The sequence below is a fragment of the Poecilia reticulata genome, chromosome 15, assembly GCF_904066995.2.
Source record: "Poecilia reticulata chromosome 15, P_reticulata-male-v2, whole genome shotgun sequence".
Classification (NCBI taxonomy): Eukaryota; Metazoa; Chordata; class Actinopteri; order Cyprinodontiformes; family Poeciliidae; genus Poecilia; species Poecilia reticulata.
In genome coordinates, this window is record NC_088844.1 from 19,030,123 (window position 1) to 19,038,703 (window position 8,581).

General features: G+C 39.9%; 1 protein-coding gene across 3 annotated transcripts in view; it reads right to left on the reverse strand.

The window, feature by feature from the left end:
- eys (EGF-like photoreceptor maintenance factor) overlaps positions 1-6,689 on the reverse strand; it is a 176,769-nt gene extending 170,080 nt beyond the window's left edge. The window contains exon 1 of one of the 3 annotated variants that reach the window (XM_081616684.1): positions 4,092-6,689. The gene's annotated coding sequence lies outside the window, so the exon portion shown is untranslated. The remainder of the gene's footprint in view (positions 1-4,091) is intronic. The other 2 variants (XM_017309076.2, XM_008429846.2) reach the window with 2 other exon arrangements.
- Positions 6,690-8,581: the final 1,892 nt, after the last annotated feature.

Consider the following 8,581-nt stretch of genomic DNA (forward strand, 5'->3'; position numbering starts at 1 on the left):
GGATTACATCCATCCATCCATTTTCTTGCACCCTTTTTCCCTCAGTGGGGTCGGGAGGGGTGCTGGTGCCCATCTCCAGCCAACGTTTCGGGCGAGAGGCGGGGTCACCCTGGACAGGTCGCCAGTCTGTCGCAGGGCAACACAGAGACACACAGGACACACAACCATGCACACACACACACTCACACCTAGGGGCAATTTGGAGAGGCCAATTAACCTGACAGTCATGTTTTTGGACTGTGGGAGGAAACCGGAGTACCCAGAGAAAACCCACGCATACACAGGGAGAACATGCAAACTCCATGCAGAAAGACCCCAGGCCGGGAATCGAACCCAGAACCTTCTTGCTGCAAGGCAACAGCTCTACCAACTGCGCCACTGTGCAGCCCCTGAGGATTACAAATATAAGTAATTTATTTGTAATAGGGGTCAGAGGTCAGAAAAAGGCTTATGCAACATGGGCTGAATTAATTTCTGCAGAAAGTGCCCTACTACCTATATCTATATATCACAGTTTAACCTTAAAATTGCCATGCCAGTCACATGGGTTCACAGAGGGGAATAGATCAAGGGAGTGTTGTATATTCTCACTTGGCTGATAACTGAGAGAGACACAAGGAGGATTCAACAAATTATCACATCAAACTGGCGGGTTGTGTGTCAGTCGCTGTCTGTTACATGAGATAAAATAAGATGCAACAGCTATAATACCACTTCAAAGAGAAAAAAATGATCAAAAACATTATTCAGCATATTTTTTCATAACTTAAAGTCTCTTTGTAGCAAAAAGGGATTAGCTTGGCTTCTTAAACGTGAATACTTGGTTAGATAAGGCAATTTTATGAACAGAGTTACTCATTGAGTGACAAAAGCTAAATATTAAATACATTAATATAACAAAGTAAATAAATAAATAAGCCTCTGCAGAGTTACAGGTTCCATCACACTGCCATGTGCAAATGCAATGCACTTAAATGAATCCAAAACTGGCCCATTTCTAAAAAACATTTTGCTTACTTACCACTTGATGAAAAACATTGTAAAAGTACAGACTATTGTGCTTTCATTTTTCTTTAGAAGTAGCAAAAGATTTGCTCATTATGCAGTTAGTGCACTGCACAGAGACAGTGATGAAGATAGGGCCAAGTGAGTGAGATGCAGAAGCCAGTTACAGCACAATGGCACTTATGCAAAATTGGGACACACAGGTGTAAGTTGAGGTAAACATCGCTGAGATAAATAGTGCAGTCCTCCTTGCATATGGTAATTTCTCATTATCGTCAGCTTCATTCAGAACTTCTTACAACCTGACAGCTGCAGTGACTGGAGCCTGGTGGTGTTTTCAGTAGCAAATAGTGCACTATGTTATGTTTTCCTGCTATGGGACTAAGGGTGAGTTCTCAGAGGCTTACACCTTTTATCCAACACTGCTTGTTGGAAAAAGTAGATTATAATTTCAAATTCAAAATTTCAAAATGTGAAGCTTTTCTTTTGCAACCGTTTCAAACACCATTCACAACTGCTGTGCCATTTAAAAAAGGTATTATATTGAAGTTTCGAAAACTGCAAAAGGTATGTCTTTGAAACAATGGCAACCAACTAAAGAACACAAATTAACTTCCAGTACTGAGTATTGAGAATTTGCCATCATCATGGAAAAATGTCTCGTGTAGAAATAAATATGAATGTGTTATGAATCTCATCTTACTCAAGAAAGTCTCATTGCAAATAACAGACTCTTTTTAAAGTAGTTGGCACAGAGCCCTTTCTTCTGTTCTACATCGCACTTCACAGCTGAAAGTTAGTCATTGATAATATCCTGTACAACAGTAAAGCAGAAAAGATCAAATGTTATCATTAGATGTGTCAGACCACCTGCGTCTGAGCATATTAACTAATGAAAACCTCTTCCAAGGTGTGCAATGAATGACCACAAAAAGGATCCTCGCTTGATAATGCAAAGCATATTCACTCTGACTCCTTGCAGGTAAGCTTCAAAGCTGCAGCAGTCAGTATAATTTTCTGTGTGCTATTAGCAGCAGGATGTCACTGAGACGACGCCGAGCCTCTGATGTCATTGCAGAGCCACTGAAGGACTGATTAGCAAAACACCAGCATGCGGCTGGCCGCAGCGCACTGCTGGACTCATCACTCGTGCTCCCAGGGTAGCTCTGTGGATCCCCGCTAATCAGTAATAACACTGATGAGCCTCCACGCCTTGAAACCTCCAAAAACAGAGACAGACATTGATTTTTTTGCTTCAAATGGAGCAACGCTCGAAGCTGACAGCAAAACCTGCTTCTGCCTCAGATATCGGCAAAGTGCATAACTAGCTACGGTTAACGTGTCTGCTCTCCCAGAATCCCTTTGTTTTGTTCTTTGTTCTCTATCACCCCAAGGAACATTGCAAAGTGCTCTGAATGCAGGATGTTTCAAGTACATAATACCTCAAATAATGTTTAACCATGGGTTAAATTAGCCCAGAGCCAACAGCAGCAGCGCTACTTCACCTCTGTTGCCTGCTCTTTTTTTCTTTGAGGCAGTACCTTTATCAGTCACTAACCCCAGTAGTATATTGTAGAGAGTTTCCCATTTATGCAGTGCTCTGAAGGAGAACCACAATAAGGTAAAGCTGTGTGCTGTTGTTTGTTTATAAAATAATTACTTACATCAGCTTTCATATGGCTAAAAGACAACACAGAATAAAATGCTGTCGTTATTATCCTCACACCACTTCAAAAATCCCTACACTGGCTCCTTGTAGCTCAGAGAATGGACTTTAAAATAGTTCTGTTGGTCTATGAATCACTGAGTGGCTTAGCGCCAAAATACATTAAAGATCTGCTGTTGTTGTGTCAACCTTCCAGACCTTGTTACTGGTTTCCGCAATTGTTGACTGTGTGATGAGTTTTGATGTTTTCATGACGTAAACCAATTTGATCTGCCTTGTTGCTGAAATGGGCTATACAAATAGATTTGATTGATTGATGAATTGTCTATCTTGCGCTTCTCTAGCGCCAACTTTCGGGACAGTGATTTGACATTTACAAACAATCCAGCTCTTCTGAGCAGCTTTTTAACCTGAACAATGGACTATAGTTCTTAGTAAGAGCCGTTCTTTGACTTTTTTTTTAACCATTTTTCTTGCTTATAATACTCTGAGCATTGTCGTAGCCCATGCACACTATTTCATGAGAAAAGTATTTTCTGACGGCTGCAGCCTCTTTCAGCAGGATTATGCAATGTGCGACAAGGCAAAAATGACGCACAGTATCAAATTTGAAGTGTTGACTTGGTTTCCAAATTAAACTGAATGTTGGATTTGCTTCAGCTACAAGTTCCCGTCTCAACCGGTCTCAGCTGTTTTGGGACCTTAAAAATATTAGGAATATAGTTTTAATGTTATGGCTGATTATATATAAACGTTATTGCAACAATTGATGTACTGTTAAAAAAGAGAAGTAGAACTAGATTAGGGGTGGGATTTTGTGCAAGTCTGTTAAATAGGTCTACAAACCTAAGAACAAACGTTTTCAGAATGAATTCTTTCTGACATCCTAAACATCCCCTAATGCTGAGCTCCATTAGCATCTCACACTGCTTGAGACAAAGTGTCTGACTATCGATTGCCTGAAGCGGTGTGGAGGAGGATGCCTCACTCAGAAACTCCCTGTTGATTCACATCAAGTCTCTACAGGGGTTGTGGGCCATTGGTAAGTTTAGACTATAATGCACCTCCTGAGCCTTTACCTCCTTGAGCAGGTAAGCCTTAAAGTGTGACAGTTTAAAGAACTTTTAATCAGTTTTAGTTGGTTAAAGTCAACCCTGGACTGCCTCCGCATGCGTAAAAACTGGCTGAGGCCTGGAGCCAAAAGAACACAGTTAAACAACAGCTTACTGTAGCATTACACTCATCCGACGCGTCTGTCTGCGTTCATTCTGAAAACGCTGGGCCCGGGATTTACTATACGGTAATCTGACATCTAGAGTACACACATGTCCATCTGCCGTATTCAACGGTGCAAACGGCGTCTCGGCTGCTTAAAGTTAATTACACTGGTAAGTTTGCTCTGCAAGAGTGCATTGCTCACCATCAAGCTGCAACTGTGTTCCGCCCGGAGACGGCGACTTGTAACGTCGTTTGGGAGGGCAGTTTTCTGACTGGCTGAGGATATGTGTCTCTCCGTGGGGGAGTGAAAGACAGCTCAGTCCGCGTCCGTGCACGCGGAAACCTGTTGCTTAGCAAAATGTGATCAGACGCCGAGGTGCTGGGGGCGCGCGCAGTCTGTACAGCGTGGCGGGGCTGGGCGGGGCGGGGACGTAGCCTGCCTGGTATTTAATCTGCTTAACCAAAGATTTATTGTGTAAACGGCTGAACCTGTTACAGGAAGTGAAGAAGAAATAAATATAAATAAATATATACATATATATATATATAGAGAGAGAGAGAGAGTTATGAGTAAATGCAACTGAGTAAAATGTAGTTACTGTCCACTCCTATGTATGCAACTGCAAAAGCAAATAAATAGGCATCAATAGTTGGCTAGAGGACAGATCAAGTGAAGAGGAGCAAAGAACAAACTATTACCAGACAGCTCAGAGATGAAGCAGGGTTTAAAACACAACAATATATGCCATCTCAGAAAGCACTGCTTAAACCACATCAAAAAGAATGCGACACAAGTGAAACCTACCAAGATATGGGTGTCCACCTAAAGCTGATAGCATAACTGAGATGGCCTGTCACTATGTGCGTTTTTCACTTGGCCTGTCTACAGATCTGGCCTTTGTGGAAAACTGGCATGGATAACTCAATTTTCCAAAGGAAACTGACATTTCGTTTAAGATTTACCACAATTCATCTAGAGTGAACAAGCAAACATGAGTGGGTCTGTCACCTAAATTCCCACTAAAGTACATTGGGACTTGTAGCTCATATTAAATAAATAAGAGAAAGTTCAAGAGATGTCCATTTTTTTTCTTTTACATCACATTAAACTGAAATTAGTACTGGGCTTATACTATCCTGGTTTCTTAAAAGGCTTCTTTTATATATTATTTTTGTAACAAACCGTCTAAAGTACAATTTTGACCAGGATAGAGGTAATATAGACAAACTTCAGTTTGTTCATGAGAACAATCAAACAGAATGCACAAATATCTCCAATCCATAGAGCAGGATGTTTGGTTGTTGTTGTTTTTTTTTTCTAACTGTACACATTCACTGACCAAAGTCTAGATTTTTTTTTTAATAGCTTTGGTATCATTGGGTTCATTCTGCTCTTATGGATGTTGGTGGTGCCGGTAAATTTATCAGTCTTCCCATGCAGGCAATCCGCAGAGACTCCACACTGTCTTGTGTGGTAAATGTTACAGTTCACTTCGCTTTTACCTCCTCGTCCTTCTGAATTCACACATGCACATGCACACGCAAACTCACACAGACAGCAAGGAGAGGATCTGTTCGGCACTATATGTATGTTATTTCTAATGTTTATTTGCTCAGGGAAATATTTTGACAGGATGTTTACAATGTATTTTGCAATGACCTACATCCCTGTTCACTGTACAGGTATACTCACACCAGGGAGCTGTACAGCAATCAGTCTTCTGTTGGTGGTTGATGAAAAGCAGTATAAAGCAAGGGGTTAAGTGCCTTGCTCCAGGGCATTTCAGTGGTGTGCTACTGAGGGAGAAAAAAAGTGTTGGCCATTAACATACCCAGGCCTGACTTCTCTATAGCCTCACACTGTCCTTTCATAAGCAGGCTGCTGGACCAGAAAATGTACAAGTTTTTCTATAAAGTCACTTAGAAAGACATCTTCCATCTTCGTTTGGAGGGAAGCCACGACATTAGACGTGGAGATGGAGATAAATAGCATCAATAATGGTTGAAAAAAAAAAGTTTCATATGTGTATTTTTAATGTGGCTGTAATTACAATCAAGATTCTCCTTAGTGACCCCATGTGCCAAAAGCTAACTATGACCCACTTTTAAGCTCCTCTAGGTGAGACGTGAAGTAAGATGTTTTTACAAAGGTCACTGACAGCTTTCTTTTTTTTATTCCTTCCCCACTGCAGTGTTTGCAAAAAAATATATAAAAAACCCCCGCCAAAAGATTCAGGAACAGCAGTGGTTGGTGCTCCTTTCCCATGCGGGACCCCACAAGCACTCGCCCTATAGAGGAACTCAGCAAATTATCTTGTCAGAAGACCGTTTCAAATAATTTCTGCAGGATTTGTAGGATGGCTGTTCTTATCAAAATACATCAGGATGAAGCACCTGCCTGACCTTAAGGGCTGACATATTCTATCTCATATGCTCATCTCAGAGAAAATGCGCTTAAGTTCTTGACTTTGGTTTCCTCCCCCACTGTGACTAGATTAACGAGCTGCCCTTTTGCGTACAGCGTTGGCCATATTTCCTCCAGCTTAAGGTAGCTTCATTATACGCCGAAATATTGACCTTCAGTGGTTTTTATGAGAATGTATCACTGAGAAAAGCCAGCATTTATCTATATAGCTTGGCAAAATACACTCATCACTCCATATCTCCAGGTGTTGTACATCCTGGCTTGGATGTATGGCCATGAATTTTAAGAGCGCCCTGACGGGATATAATAATTTTTATTTCATTTAATTGACAGTGTATATTTCTATATATTACAAAAATAAACACTTAGAAAACTTGAGATCATGAAGACATCATTGTGAAAAAAGTGATTGAATCCTCTATTTAACTGTTGTCTATTTTAATTGAATTGTGTGATAAAATTGAGCTACATGAAATTCAACTTTTATAACTCAGTTAAGCTATGTGATTGACAAATAATAGACAACTGACAATAAACCTATTAGGTTACCAAAGTTAATGTAAAGAATAAATGTTTTACATTGAGTGATCTCTTTAATACGGAGCCCCCTACGGGACATGGAGGATTTTTTTTTTCTTTTGCGTTACCTCGCAAAACTTTTGTGTTACCTCTCAATGGGTTTTGCGTTCTCTTGCAATAATGTATTGATAAGTTCATTCGGTGTAACTGAATACTCTAAGCCTTTTTTACGGTGGCCATCGTACTTTCTGCTATAAGGTTTTTGTAAGGTTTTTCCATGCATCTTAATATCTCGTAGTGAAATATTTGAAATGTTAAAATGACATTTGTGACTATACAAAATAGACCAGCAAATATTGCAGTAAGCATATTGCGAGGAAACGCAAAAAAAAAAAATAAAATCCCAATGTCCCTAGAGGGCTCCATATTATAAAACTAAAATGATAGGACTTGTGAATATTTCTCAAACACCTGAACTTAAACTTAAACGAAGTAAAGCTGATCACCAAAAAACTAAATAAATTCATGCATTCATTAAGGAGGCAATATCTACTCGTTGCTATTCGACTAAAATAAATAAAATAAAAAAATATTGACATAAACAAACAAAATGTCCAGTTCTAATGTCCATTCTAATCTTATCATTGAAGCGGCAAAATTTAGTAACTCGAACCAAACAATTAAAACATAAATATTAGAGTAAGATTTTAAAATTTACCGGGAGTTGTTGGGTTATGAGAAGAAATATGCTGGATTGTAATACATAACTTTAAGGTGCAACAGGAATTCAAGTTGAATTTGGTTGTTTGGATCACCATGGAGACCCACCAAATTTACTAGAGCAAGACAACCACTGAGGAAAATATAGAGTAACTTATTTCAAGTCTGAATCAGGTTGTTTCGCCTTTTGAGCTGTGCGATTTTTAAAAGTTGTAGATGACTTATCAGAAGTCAAACATCACAGCCCATCAAATAAATAAACAGCAATTTTTGTCGTTGTGCTTAGACTTACATGGTGAAAATAGGAAAAATGGAGGATGATAAAAAAGAATGCAGATGCGCCTGGCTGTGGAATAAAGGACAAGAATCATATGTTGGTTGCAACAGCAGCATAAAAACTTTATGATGTCCCAGAAAATGCCACACAGTTCAGAGAAAATCACAGCAGGCATTGCATCTGTCACACTGAATGACAACAGACTAACCTTTTCAGATACAAGAGATGTTCTTTCACCACAGAACATTTGGGTTAAGACTCCCAAAACTATTGTAGTGTGAGTTGGGCTTTCAAAAATCGGTGGTCACTGTAAAAAGTGCAGTTCCAACATCCCTACTCAACTTGGCTGAAGGCTCAATCTTGGCACCACATCTTGGTGTCACTCAGGCAGATGGTCCTGTTCCTTCTGGCACAGGTCTGTGTGGACCAAGCTTTGGAACATGATGGAACCTTATGGTAATAGAAATGGGGAAATCTCCTAAAAGACTTGTTGGTTTAAACTGACACAAGTCAGTACAGCAAGTGGGTGCAGACAGAGAATTTTGCATCAAGTTTACTGACAAACAAAACACATCACAGCAGAGCTGAGCGAACAAGGAATCAACTTCTTCCCATGTGAAAGCTTGCTGGAACAGTCGTGTCTTATGACCATCAATCTCAGTGTACAATAAGACTTCAGTTCAGAGGTGGACCAGACCAGACTTAGAGAGAAATGTTTGACTGATTCACATGAAAATTCATGTACACCAAT